This window comes from Pantherophis guttatus, chromosome 1 (genome assembly GCF_059756535.1).
Source record: "Pantherophis guttatus breed Tessera chromosome 1, ASM5975653v1, whole genome shotgun sequence".
In the NCBI taxonomy this organism is placed as follows: domain Eukaryota; kingdom Metazoa; phylum Chordata; class Lepidosauria; order Squamata; family Colubridae; genus Pantherophis; species Pantherophis guttatus.
The window spans coordinates 189,677,027-189,690,658 of record NC_142063.1 but is presented as its reverse complement, the minus strand read 5'-3'; the positions used below and the strand labels follow the sequence as shown (position 1 = coordinate 189,690,658).

At 37.1% G+C, this 13,632-nt stretch overlaps 1 pseudogene; it reads left to right on the top strand.

Annotated features, from left to right (window-relative positions):
* The first annotated feature begins 9,151 nt into the window (after nucleotides 1–9,151).
* LOC148116700 (uncharacterized) lies at nucleotides 9,152–10,440 on the top strand (annotated as a pseudogene).
* The last annotated feature ends 3,192 nt before the right edge of the window (nucleotides 10,441–13,632 follow it).

Here is a 13,632-nt window from a genome sequence, read left to right as displayed (position 1 = left end):
TTTTGGATGCTTATTTTTTCGGTCATATCTCCATTAATTATAATTCTTGCTGTCTGGGAAGAATATATTTTCTTAATCATTTTCAGGAATTTGTCGCCGAAATTCATAATCTGCAGTTGTGCTATAAGGAATTTCCAGTTCAAATTGTCGAACGCCTTTTGCGCGTCGAGAAAGATTAGCGCTACCTGATTATTGATGTTTTGCTCGTAGTATTCGAGAACGTTTATTATTGTCCTCATGTTGTTTTTTATTTGTCTCCTTGGGACAAAACCATTTTGGTCGGGGTGTATATAATTATGTATAATTGTTTTCAGCCTCTGTGCTATAATTGTCGTGAATAGTTTATAATCTACATTTAACAGCGAGATGGGTCTATAATTTTGGACTTTAGTCGGATCCGTATCTTCTTTGGGGATGAGTGAGATAATTGTTTCGGCCCAAGATTTAGGTGTTTCTGCTTCCAGCAGTGCCTCATTGAGAACTTGTAGTAGTAGTTCGTCTATTGCAGACTGGCAGTTTTTATAAAATTCCGTTGGAATTCCATCCGGACCTGGGACTTTGTTGTTCTTCTGTTTCTTTCGGGCTTCCATCAACTCCATCATTGTTATTGGTTTATTCAGTATTTCTCTGTGGGATTCTTCTAATTTCTGGATATTTGCTTTTTGTAGGTATTCCATAATATCTTGGTCTTGAGTTTCTTCTTGTGTGTAGAGGTTTTGATAGAATTCCCTTACTATATGTTTTTTATCTAAATTCATACTATATAGTTGTCCTGTTTCATCCTGCAATTGGTATATTATTCTTTTTTCCCTCTCTTTCTTCAGTCTGTATGCCAGCCAGCGACCTGTTTTGTTTGCATATTCAAAGTATTTCTGCTTGACCATTTTCATTTTCTGTACGATTTCTGCTTGTGAAATTAAGTTCAACTCATGTTTAGTACGATTCAATTTTTCCCTTGTTGTTTTGTCGTCAGGCTGTTTCTGTAATTGTGACTCATATATGTTGAGTTCTTCCATTAATTTTTTCCTCTTTTGTTGTTTATCTTTATTTTTTTTTTGCTGTGTATGCTATTGTGAGGCCTCTTATATAGGCCTTAGTAGTGTCCCACAGATTCTGTACTGAAGTCTGCTCCTTTGTGTTTATTTGATAAAATATTCTAAGTTCGTTCTCCATCATCTGCACATAATCCCTATCTTTTATTATTCCGGTGTCCATCTTCCACCTCTTCTGCTTTCGCTGTCCTCTCCATGTTATTTTTATAGGATTATGGTCGGCCCATGTATTCGGTATAATTTCAATGTCTTGTAGATCCTTCCTGAGGTCTGGCGTCATCCAGGCCATGTCAATCCGAGACCATGACTGGTGTGGGTTTGAGTAGAAGGTATATTGTTTGGTTTGTTTGTTGGCTTCTCTCCATCCATCATGTAATTGCAATTCTTCTGTCATATCCTTAAATGTATCTGGTAAGATTCTTTTTCGAGTCTTACTTTGTTTATTACTTCGATAGTCATCTTGTATATTCACGATTGCGTTGAAGTCTCCGACAACACAGATATTTTCGTACTCCAAATCTTTAATTGTATCATGTAGTTTCTTGTAAAATTCTCTCTGGTTTCCATTAGGTGCATAGATAGAAGCTAGCAATATTTTCCTTGTTTCTGTTTGTATTTCAGTTATTAAAATACGTCCTTCCGAATCTGTATATATCTGTTTAGCTTTTAAATGGTTTTTGACATAAGTTGCCACTCCTCTCTTCTTATTATCTCCTAGGGATGTGAATAATTTTCCTAATTTTTGATTCTCCAACAATATTTGTTGCTGTCTTTTAATGTGTACTTCTTGTAAAGTTATCACATCTAAGTCCAATTTTTGCAATTTCGTAAATATATATTTCCTTTTCCTTGGGGAGCTGAGTCCGTTTATATTAATTGATATAATTTTTATTTCTCCTTCCATCTCTATCGAGTTTATCTATTTGTGATTTTCAACTTTGCTGTGTTTCTGGTAACTCTTTGAGTCTTTTCCCTCGCTCCCTCTCTCTCCATTCTTTCTCTCTCCAATCTTTTTGCCTCTTCCTGATCTTTTTCTTCCTTCTCCATCCGCCGTGTCCCGGGTTCCGCTTCTCTCCTTGTCTCCTGTTCCTCTTCCATTGTAAAGTGCTGGTCAAAGAATTCTTGAGCCTTTTCCAGATTATCAATCTTGTACTTTCTTTCATCCCAGGAGATAAGTAGGCCTTCCGGTAGTAGCCAGCGGAATTTTATTTTAAATTTATTTAGCTGGGTGGTCAGGAAATTATAATTTCTTCTTTGATCTCTCGTTCTTCTTGGTATTTGTTTGAGAGTTATGATTTCTCTTCCCTTATGCATGATTGTCTCTTCCCTCATCTTCCTGTAGATCTCTTCCTTAATAGATTTTTTCGTGAATCTTATGTGAATTTCTTTGGGTAATTTGTTTCTTCTTGCGTAGTTCGTGTACACCCTATATATTTCATCCATTCCGTTTCGCAGTTCATCCTTATCCACCTGGGTTGCCTTTGCCAGTATCTCAATCATTATTTCACTTAGATCCTCATCCTTCTGCTCTTCTACATTTTGAAACCGTAAGTAGAATGATGCCTTTTCCATTTCCAGATAGGTTAACGCGTCCTCAGTTTCCTTATTAAATGCCCCTTGATCTTGTTCCATTCTTTCCATTCTGTTGGTCGCATATTCTACTCTTTCTTCCACCTTTTGGATCCTCTGCTCGTTTTCTGTTATGTTTTGCTGAATTTGTTCTATCTTCTCATCCATATTTTTGATGTTATCTTTAATTTCACTCACATCTGACCTCAATTCTTCATGATTTTTCTTGGTCTCTTCATGATTATGTGCCATGGTTTCCTGCATTCTGTTCATGCCTTCCTGGATCATTGCTAATGCGGAGTGGATGTTCTGTAGGGCAGGACTCATCTTCTCCTTTTCTGTGGTTTCAATTACTTTCTGTTGAGCTGGTGAGGTCATAAGTATCATTTGGCCCGATGGTGTTTTCTTACTTATTTTAGCTGTTGTCGTTATACTTGTGGTCGCCATTATTATCTCTTTTTTTATTCTTTCCCAGATTTTCATATACTGGTCAATATTTCAGGGTCTGTTTTAAAATTTCACCCAAATTTATTTTTCTCTTTTTTCCAGGCTCCTTTGTACTTATAAATCAATCAGCATGGGAAGCTAAGTGGGAGGGTCGAGGGAAAAGTGTAACGTTCTAGCAATCCATCAGCTAATTCTCCCTGGTATTAAGTATTTGAGTAAGTGGTATATTAGTAAGTAGGGAGTAAGTGCAATATGATTTCTCTCAGAAGGTAAAGGGATGTAGTTAATATAAATGTATCTAATATACTATGGACTAAATCTTTAATACTAACTATATATAGATCAAATTAATATATCACTTAATCTATTAATATACACTTCTTATAAATAAAGTCATACTATGCAATCAAATGTCAAACGTAGATTCCTTCAGCAATTGTCTAAATATTTATCTTACTTATCTAATTTATCCAATTTATTTTAATTTATATAACATACGTATATGAATATACTTTTGTAATTATAATATAGCTATGATAAGTATAATATAATCCGGATCTTTGATTCTAGTTGTATTAAGACAAATTAACAAATCATTGAGATTCTAACTATATAAAGACAAATTAATAGAAATTATATTTAGCTATAATAAAATCTATATCTCTGATTCTACGTATATAAATATATAAAAACAAATTAATAAGGCAATAATTCACTTAATGGGTACAAGATAAGTATAAGGTAATGTTATGCAGTCATATAAGTATAGATTTCCAAAGCAGTGAGTATATATACACCAAATATTACTTCTTAGTCACTGTTAGTAATTAGTAGTTGGTCTTGGTAGTATCTTATGTTCTGGCAATCTTTATATCAAATATCCAATTATAGTTCAAGTCCACTTCCTTTCAACTGTCAATAGTTTCAATATAATATGTCCATGTATTATCCACTTGTTCCGTAATCCTCAGTTCAAGTCCTCACCGGGATAAGCCGTGGCAGAAACAAAAATTATAAATCCAATGTATTTCACGTCCGATCGTACTTTTTCCTCCCTTTACTTTACTTTTTGTCCAATACACACCGATCGTGCGCCAAAAGTATCAAGCGTCTGCTTCCCCAAATAACACAATCCAATAGTCCCGTTGCTTTATTATCCAATTATCCAATTAACTCGATCAATAAACTTGATCCTGTTAAGGAAGCCTTTGTCTGGATTGTCCAGTAAGTATCGGCAACAATGTTATAAGTTCTAAGTTGACTGTGTTCTCCCTGCCGTTGCTCAATATGGCTTCACCGTCCTTTCTTCTATGGATATCCGGGGCTCTAAAAGTCCTCCCGTTAAGTCTTTTAAGTTTTCAGAGACCTTCGCTCTCCCAGCTTTTTGTTATGAAGCTCTGGTTATCAATCACACACTTCGTTCAACCGTATTCCCTCTGGATTCTTTCGGATTCCACTGACTACCAGATTACGCGCTGTCACTTTCAATATGGATTCCTCCCCTTCACTCCACTTATCAGTCGCCGCTTCTCTTTCTCCTCTTTTACTCAAGGGTTCCTTCCGCCCGCTTTCTCCCAACCGTTAGAAAATGCAGATATACCTTTTCAATCTTTAATCCTCACTTCTGTTTTCACCGATGCTTTTCTTTTTCAATCTTCGCTTCCCTCTTAACAGCTGTCAGCGTTTCTGGCCAGCCGGGTGGCTGGTTCTTCCTCGTTCCGAGTTAGAGGAGTTATCCTGAACCTTCGGGGGGATTGCCGCCCTCCCCGAGGTCCTCAGAAATTTCCCCTTCTTCTACCGACCTCTACGGGGTCGGTAGCGCCGAAATCAGCGCCCGCAGCGAGGATATTAGGGGCTTTGGAAACGGAGCACCGTTCCTTTTGCCCCTAACACGTTGACGTCGCCGGCGGAAGTTCCAACTGTGGAGACACTTTCATTCATCCTGAAAGATAATAAGAACATCTCCAGATCAAATCAGTAGCTTGCACAGGAATGTAGTTTTCACATGTTCCCTATTCATATGTGTACATCAACATTTATGTACATGTTGCCAAATGGATACAGGAATAAAGATATAGTGCACAAATTGCAGATTCATATACTGTATTTTAGAGAAGCAGGCAATAAGAACTTGAAACTGGGGGAAATGACTCCAAAAACACTCATGTCAAATAATATATGAGAATCATGCCTTCCATTTAAAAAAGGAAAGGGGCATTAGTAGAGTCCACGAGTTTATCATTACCTTCTTTCTGATGTTGCCCAGTATCTCATTTATTGAATTAACACTACACATCGGAAAACATCAGAAGGTTTTTGTCTTTGAAAGAAATAGAATGGTCTTATGTTATCTTAAAACATTATTGGTTTGTTAGTCCTAAAGTTTCATGGATCAGAGCCCACTTCACTAGATCCATGGAGTATAGTCCTGAGGATATGGGATCTATCATTTACAGAAAAGCCCTGCTCATAATCACTCATGCCCTACTTGCTTCTTCTTTGGATCTCTGCAATGCCCTACTCTATATTAAATTGTGCTTGAAGACCACCTAAAAACTTTAATTGGGCCAGAATACAGAAGTTTGAGAGTCCCAGAGTTCTTCATTGTTACACTACTACTGCATGAGTTTCTTTCTGGGGGCAATTCAAAGTGCTGATTATAAATTTTAAAGCCCTAGATGGCACAGAAGCTGGTTGAGGTACTGCCCCTTCATGGTGAAGTCTACCTGCCTAGCTAGATTTTATAAAGTAGGCTAGGTCCGCACTGTTAAATATTGCCATCTGCTGAGACTTCCTAAGTGAGCCTTTTCCAACTGTCTTAGATTCAGATGGCCCATACCTCCCTTGTTTTCTAGAAGGCCTTGAAGATTTGGCTTTTCCCTCACACATTGGGTCAGAATGGGAGATCAGCCAAACTATTTTTTCTTGAGATGATACTCTTATGGAACCTATGTCCCAAAGGTGCTTTTTTCAAGAGGCAACTGGACTTTCTTGTTTTTCTTTGAAGATGTTTCACTTCTCATCCAAGAAGCTTCTTCAGCTCTGCCTGGATGGTGGGGAATGGAAGGCTTTATATTCCTTGCAGATAGCTGGTCATTTGCATCCTTTTAGAGAGTCTTTGAGGCCACTTGGAGATTTATCAGTGTCCTCAGGATCACCTGAGTAGTGCAAATATGTGTGGAGCCTTCTTGTCTGCAGGATGTTTTCTGCCCTGCGCCTGTCTTCAACAGTGAAGGGATACAGGGCAGAAAACATCCTGCAGACAAGAAGGCTCCACACATATTTGCACTGCTTTATGTCAGTGGTGACATTTTTTTAGTACCAGTTCTATGGGCGTGGCTTGGTGGGCGTGGTGTGGCTTGGTGAGCGTGGCTTGGTGGCATGGCAGGGGAAGGATACTGCAAAATCTCCATTCCCATCCCACTCCAGGGGAAGGATACTGCAAAATCCCTATTCCCTCCCCACTCCTGGGGGAAGGATATTGCAAAATCTCCATTCCAGGAATGGGTTCTACTTACCTTTACTACTGGTTCGCAGCGTTTTGGTGATGTTGGGGTCAGTGGGAGGAGCCTCCCGCCAGTTTTACTACCGGTTTTATAGAACCGGTGCTAACCGGGGGCAACCCACCACTGCTCCATTCCCACCCCACTCTGGGGCCAGCCAGAGATGGTATTTGCCAGTTCTCCAAACTACTCAAAATTTCCACTACCGGTTCTCCAGAACCTGTCAGAACCTGCTGGATTTCACCCCTGCTTTATGTGCTCCAGTACTTGCTTGTTAGTTACCTTTGCTGTCCAAGGAACACATAGGAGCCTTCTCCAGCATCACAGCTGAAACAAGTTGATTTTCTTCCTGACTTGCTTTTTCAAGTTCCAACTTTCCAACCATAGATTGCTACTGGGAACACGATAGAGTTCCATTTGATTACCAGGCTGATGTCAGGCAGCAAAATACTTTTTTGGAAATTAAAAAAAATACCATTTACAAATCTGGGATCCTTTTGTTCACTGAAGTTTCTGTACTCATTTCAGAATGCAGTTAAGTCTTGTCATTTTACAATGGCTGGGATATATTTTTGCTGATTCCATCTCCACATTGATTGGTTTCTCTTTGGTGTTCTGTTGCCATCATGATTTGGTAGGGATCTTGCAAATGTCATTGGAGAATTTCCTCCATTCCTTTTTTAGTTATTTTTACTTAGGCTTCCTTTTTTATATATATACTGTTCATATGTGTTCTCAAATGTAATCTATACAAAAATGTATTCAATTTTTTAAAAAAAATATCTGGGAGATAAAGATTTCCTCTAGCTGAGTTAGTCATAGATAGCTGGACTAACAAAGGAGAGAATTAAAATTATTTATAAATAAGAACTTGCCATCTCTAAACTTTTTCTTATCAGTGTAGTACTTCAAAAGACAACCATGCGTGCAAACATCTATAGATAAACAAAATCAGCTGTTTTCCAAATATGAGTTTGATCTTCCTTGCTTGCATTCCCAGTCTCCAAAGATGAATGTTACACATTTTATAAATTATGTATCTTTTCCTAGACAAAACCTCTTTACCGCAGTGATGGCTGAGAGGAAAGAGTATATTAATTGTTTGCTAACAATGTTTGGTTAGGCAATAATAGAGCATTTTGCAACAGCGGAGCTGTTGTAATCTTTGGTCAGCCTTGGCTCTTCATTATGTCCATTTTTAAGCTCCTGATTAGATATGGAGTTTGTTGTTTCTGTTAAAGCATCAAACTGTTAGAGATATTTTCTGTGTGTGTTTGAATAATGCTTGTTGCACACTTAGTTTTTTCTGCTTATTTTGTAGAATAAAATGCAACCCAGAAAAGTACCTAAAATGCAAAATCAACTATAAATTAATATTCAGTGGTCATCTGAATATTAATGTATACAATTTATGTTGTGTTTTAGGTACTTACCAGAATGTCTTCTGATAAGAGAAAGCTTGTTAGTGCTAATTGACCTCCAGTCTGTCTCTTTATGAACTGCAAACAACTTTTTTCCTTATTAACATCTTAAAATGTATGCCCCTTCTGTCATCAGACCTCATTTAAATGGATATACATGTAACATGTGTGACTGCATGGAGCTGATTTACTGTGCAAAAGAGGGGTTCCTTTTATCCTGTCCAATCAACTTTTCCCTTGCATTTTCTTTGATGTGTTAGCTATAAAATGGAATGTAAACTACGGATTTGGGTTCCCTCTTTGAATGAGAGGAGTCCCTTTTATCAGAATATTCTAATAAATTGTAATTAAATGATCTTCCAGTCTTGGTCTGTCTCATTGGAAAATATGCATGCCAAGGCACAAGTCTAAAAACCACATTTGGCCTTTGAATGAAAGAATTGCAATCAGCCACCAGTTTTATATTAAATAATGTTTGTAAATATGTGTAACTGGGCAGTTTCCTCTACAGCCCCACATCTGATACATCTACGCTAATTCTGTTTAGGAGATTATGGAAATTGAAGTCGGACTTCCGGTTGGCTCCGCGCGCTTCAAGAGGCTCCTCCGTGAGCACCCAATCCCCGGCACTGTAAAAGCCTCCAGAACAGCAAAAAACAGTTGTCTGGAGGCTGGAAACCCTCTCCCCGGGCAAAGGGGAGAAAGGAGAGCCGACAGGCGGAAGTAGAGCCCCCCAAGTGCCCTAGGAGAAATTCTGGGGCGCGAAGGGTGAGAGCTCCCTAGAAGCCTGTCAATCCGCTCCGGACCTGGGTCGACTCTGCTAATTAGCAGAGTAAGAAGCTGCGACCAATTCTGCTAAATACAAATGAGGGGAACTATGACATCCTGAATTGCTGCAGGCAGAACAAGCCAGGAGAAGTCAGACTGCAAATATTTAACTTAACTCCAATGTTTATTGCCTCCTTTGGAAGTAACAATTTAGTAAATTTGCAACAAAATGGCGATTGAAGCTTGAAAAGGGCGTGGAAAGTGAAAGTTAAAGAAAAGTTTCATTTCGCTGGAAGCCTCTTGCCTGAAAAGAGCTTTTGTAATGAGAGAAGGAGGATTTTAAGACATCAATTTAAGATTGGGGAAAACTTTTGACTTTGATGAACTTTTCCTTTTGGCTTCTGATAAAATATAAAGATTAATTTAACCTAAACTGAGAATGGCCTCAAAACCTGTAAAGACTGTTTCCACTAAAGGAACTGGGAGTGCTGGAAGTTCCCCAGCTCACACTTTTAAAATGCAAGCCATTGCACCCCCAACAGACCCACAGACTTTAATGATTGAAATGATACAAGAAGCCCTAATAGCTACACAGACTAAACTTGCCACTGTGATTAACGAAAAAATTAATGAAACTAATGAAAAAATACAGGCTGTTTCAGAGGACATTTCAATTCAGAATCAGGAAATTAGGGAAGATATATTACTGGCATTTAAAGGTCTGGCAGGCAATATTGAAATATTGGATAACAAAGTTGAAGAAATTAAACAATCTACAGAAATTTTGGATAATAAAGTAGCAGAGACTCAAAATAGAACTGAAAGGGCTGAAGCTGATGTAATCATGATTCAATACAGGGATATGGAATTTGCTTTAAGAATAAGAGGGGTGAAGGAAAACAAACAAGAAAATTTGAAAGAAATTATGTCAGAGGCATTGGCACAGATGCTAGGGGAGAAGAAAGTGGAGTTAGGCTGGCAGATTGACAAGATATATCGTGTCAATTCGTGAGTGGCCAGACAGAAACATCTACCAAGAGGCATTGTAATATATTTTACTACAAGGAGATTACGCAATGAAATTTTACAGGCTACCTTCAAAAACAAGCTTCAGGTGGAAGGTCAGGAGGTGATGACAATGAAAGAAATTCCTCCCAAAATGTTGAGAGCTAGAAGGGATTATGCCTTTCTGGTGGATGAACTGAAAAAGCGTGAGATACAGTATAGATGGGAAGTGCCAGCCGGCTTAGTGTGACATATTCGGGAGAGAGATATCGCCTTAATACAATATGGAAAGCAAGAGATTTTTATGTCAATGTGTTAAAGGCTGGGACATCCAAATCACTAGAAGGAAAAAGAAAGAAGGAAGTAATGGAAGGAGAGAAAGAAGAGCTGATGACAGTAGTCCAGGGGGGAGTTTCAACGAATTAAGAAGAATTGTTACAGATTGCTGTTCAAGATTTGGATTTAATTGATATATCAGAAGAACCGAAGGATCAAAGACAGACTAGAGCAGCAACAGCTAAACGTAAGGAAGAATTAAGACAGCAACAACTTCAGATGGCAACTCAAGAAACAACCAAAACAGAAGCTGTGGGAGGAGCCAGACCTAAAGGTCAAATGAGGCAAGACCATCAGAAAGTGCTCCAGATACTTCAGAGGCCCAGAGATGGGAACTAGATTTTTAACCTGGAATGTCAACGGTTTGAATTCGCCACAGAAGAGGAGGAAAATATTTCACTATCTTAAACAATTTAAGAATGATGTAATTTGTTTACAAGAGACTCATATTAGGATACAAGATCAAAAATATTTGATAAATACAAGATTAGGTACACATTATGTAGCAGCAGCACCAGAGAAGAAAAACGGTATAGTCATATATTTGAAAAGAGACTTAATTGCTAAATTAATTGAAACAGATGATCAAGGAAGATTTTTAGCGATTGAACTTTTAATAAAAGGAGAAAAATTACTGGTAATTGGAGTATATCCCCGAACCAACAACAGGAAAATTTTTATAATCTTCTACATTCAAAGTTGATACAATGGGGATACAAGACTTGTATCCTATTGGGTGACTGGAATGGTGTTTTGGACGTAAAAAAGGATAAGAAGGGACCTAAGCAAAATGTTTTAACAAGAGCAAGATTGCCCAAGTCATTTTTGGAGATGATGGACGATTGGGAGTTGAGGGATATTTGGCGTGAAAGAAACCCAGAAGAAAAAGATTTTACTTTCTTTTCGGATAGACACCAATCCTTTTCAAGGATTGATTTTATACTAATTACTAATGATCTTTTTTCTAGGGTGAAGAATACGAAGATTTGTTCAAGAACATTGACAGACCATAGTCTAGTTTGGCTGGAACTGGAGTATGGGAAAGGGCCTAGGAGGTCCTGGAGGTTAAATGATAATCTGTTTAGATATGAAGAAAATGTAAAAGAGTGTAAAAAATTTATGAAGGAATTTTTTGTTATGAATATGCAAAAGGGTACATCTATGGAAATGGTATGGGATGCAAGTAAAGCATATATGCGAGGCATTTTGATATATTTGAATAATAAATATAGAAAAAAACAGGGGGGAAAAAGAAAAGAATTAGAAGAAGAGATTAGAAAACAGGAACGAGCTTTGATAGCTAATTCAACAGATAAGAAAATTAAAGAGGCAATTAATTTACTGAAAGGTCAATTTAATATGTTAATAGCAGATCAAGTGACAACTAACTTACAATATGCTAAACATAATATGCTAAACGCTAATAAACCAGGTAGGTGGTTAGCATATATGTTAAGGAAAAAGCAGAAATTAAGGACTATAGAGAAAATAAAACACAAGGGTAAAGAGGTTTATGAGCAAGAATTGATTAAAAAAAACTTTTTTAGAGTTTTATTCAAGACTGTATGCCGGTGAGAAAATTCAAGATATAGATAGATATTTGCAGAAAGAGAACATCTACATAACTTCAAAAGAGCAGAGGGATAGTTTAAATCAATTGATAACTTCCGAGGAAATTTTGTTTGCAATTAAGCAGTTGAAAGTGGGTAAAGCTCCTGGGACGGATGGTTTGACAGCTGTTTATTATAAAAGCTTACAGGAGGAAATGGTGGAACCCACTGAAGGAATTATTCAATAATATACAACAGTGAGGAGAGGTACCTCCAACTTGGAAGACAGCCTTTATTTCCTTGATCCTAAAAGAGGGTCAGGATCATACAGATCCAAAAAACTATAGGCCGATTTCACTTTTAAATACAGATTATAAGATTTTTGCTAAAATATTAGCAAATAGATTAATGACAGTTATGCAGCAAATGATTCATCATGATCAAACTGGTTTTATAAATGGTAGACAAATGAAAAGTAATGTAAGGCAAGTTGTTAACTTACTAGAGTATTTGGGAAGGAACAACCAGGTCCCTGCAGTGCTAGTATTTTTGGATGCTGAGAAAGCCTTTGATAGATTGAATTGGCATTTTTTTATTAAAACTAATAGAAAGGATGCAACTTGGAGAACATTTTATACAATCTATTAAGGCAATATATCAAAAACAAACAGCGCAAATAATAATCAATGGTGGTTTAACAGGTATTTTTAATATAGAAAAAGGAACAAGGCAAGGCTGTCCCCTGTCTCCATTATTGTTTATTTTGACGTTGGAAATTTTACTAAGTAAAATACGTGGGATGGATACAATAAAGGGAATTAAAATTAGACAGCATGAGTATAAGCTATGGGCATTTGCGGATGACCTGGTTGTTACCTTAGCCCAACCATCACAATCGATTACAGCCTTGATGGATATAATTAACTTATATGGACAAGTATCTGGTTTTAAAATAAATACAGCTAAAACAAAGATAATAGCTAAAAATATGACTAGAAGCCAAAAAGAAGAGATAGAAAGGGTAACAGGATTTGAGATAGTTAAGAAGGTTAAATATTTAGGGGTTTATATCATGACCACAAATATGAAATTATATCAGCACAATTATGAACCGTTATGGCAAAAAATACAGAAAGAGATGGAAAATTGGAAAAAACTACAATTGTCTTTGCTGGGAAGGATAGCTGCAGTAAAAATGAATGTTTTACCAAGGTTTTTATTTCTTTTTCAAATGATACCTATACTTAAAAAAGATGAAAATTTGAAGGAATGGCAGAAGGGCATAAACAAATTTGTTTGGGCAGGGAAAAAACCGTGAGTAAATCAAAAGATAATGCAAGATACATGAGAAAGAGGAGGTCTTAAAATGCCCAATGTAAGACTGTACTACGAAGCCGCTGCCCTCTCAGCAATTACTGATTGGATAAATTTAACGGAGGAAAGGATATTAAATATTGAAGGATATGGTCTGGTCTACGGCTGGCATGCTTATTTATTGTATGATAAGAAAGTAGATAAGACTTTTAAAAGTCATATATTAAGAAATGCTCTGTTACGTGTCTGGAAAAAGTATCAATATAAATTAAATGATAAGTTACCAATATGGACAATACCCAGACACGCGATAGAGAATATAAATTTGGAGCAAAAGCAAGATAAGACTACATACAAAGAACTCCTTTATAAAGAAGGAGTCAGACTACAATTAAAACCTATGTAGCAACTAAGAGAAGAAGGAATAATTAGAACTTGGTTTCAATATGGGCAGCTGCCGGCCAGATGGAGAGAAGATCAAAAAATTGATATTTTGCAACAGGATGAGAATTTGATAAAACAAATAAGAGACAAAAGTCAAATGCATATAAAAAGGTTGTATAATGTGTTAGTGGAAATAGATTCAGAAACAGAGCTAGTCAAGGACTGTATGATAAAATGGGCACAAAATGTAGGAGAACCAATAATGATGGAAACATGGGAAAAG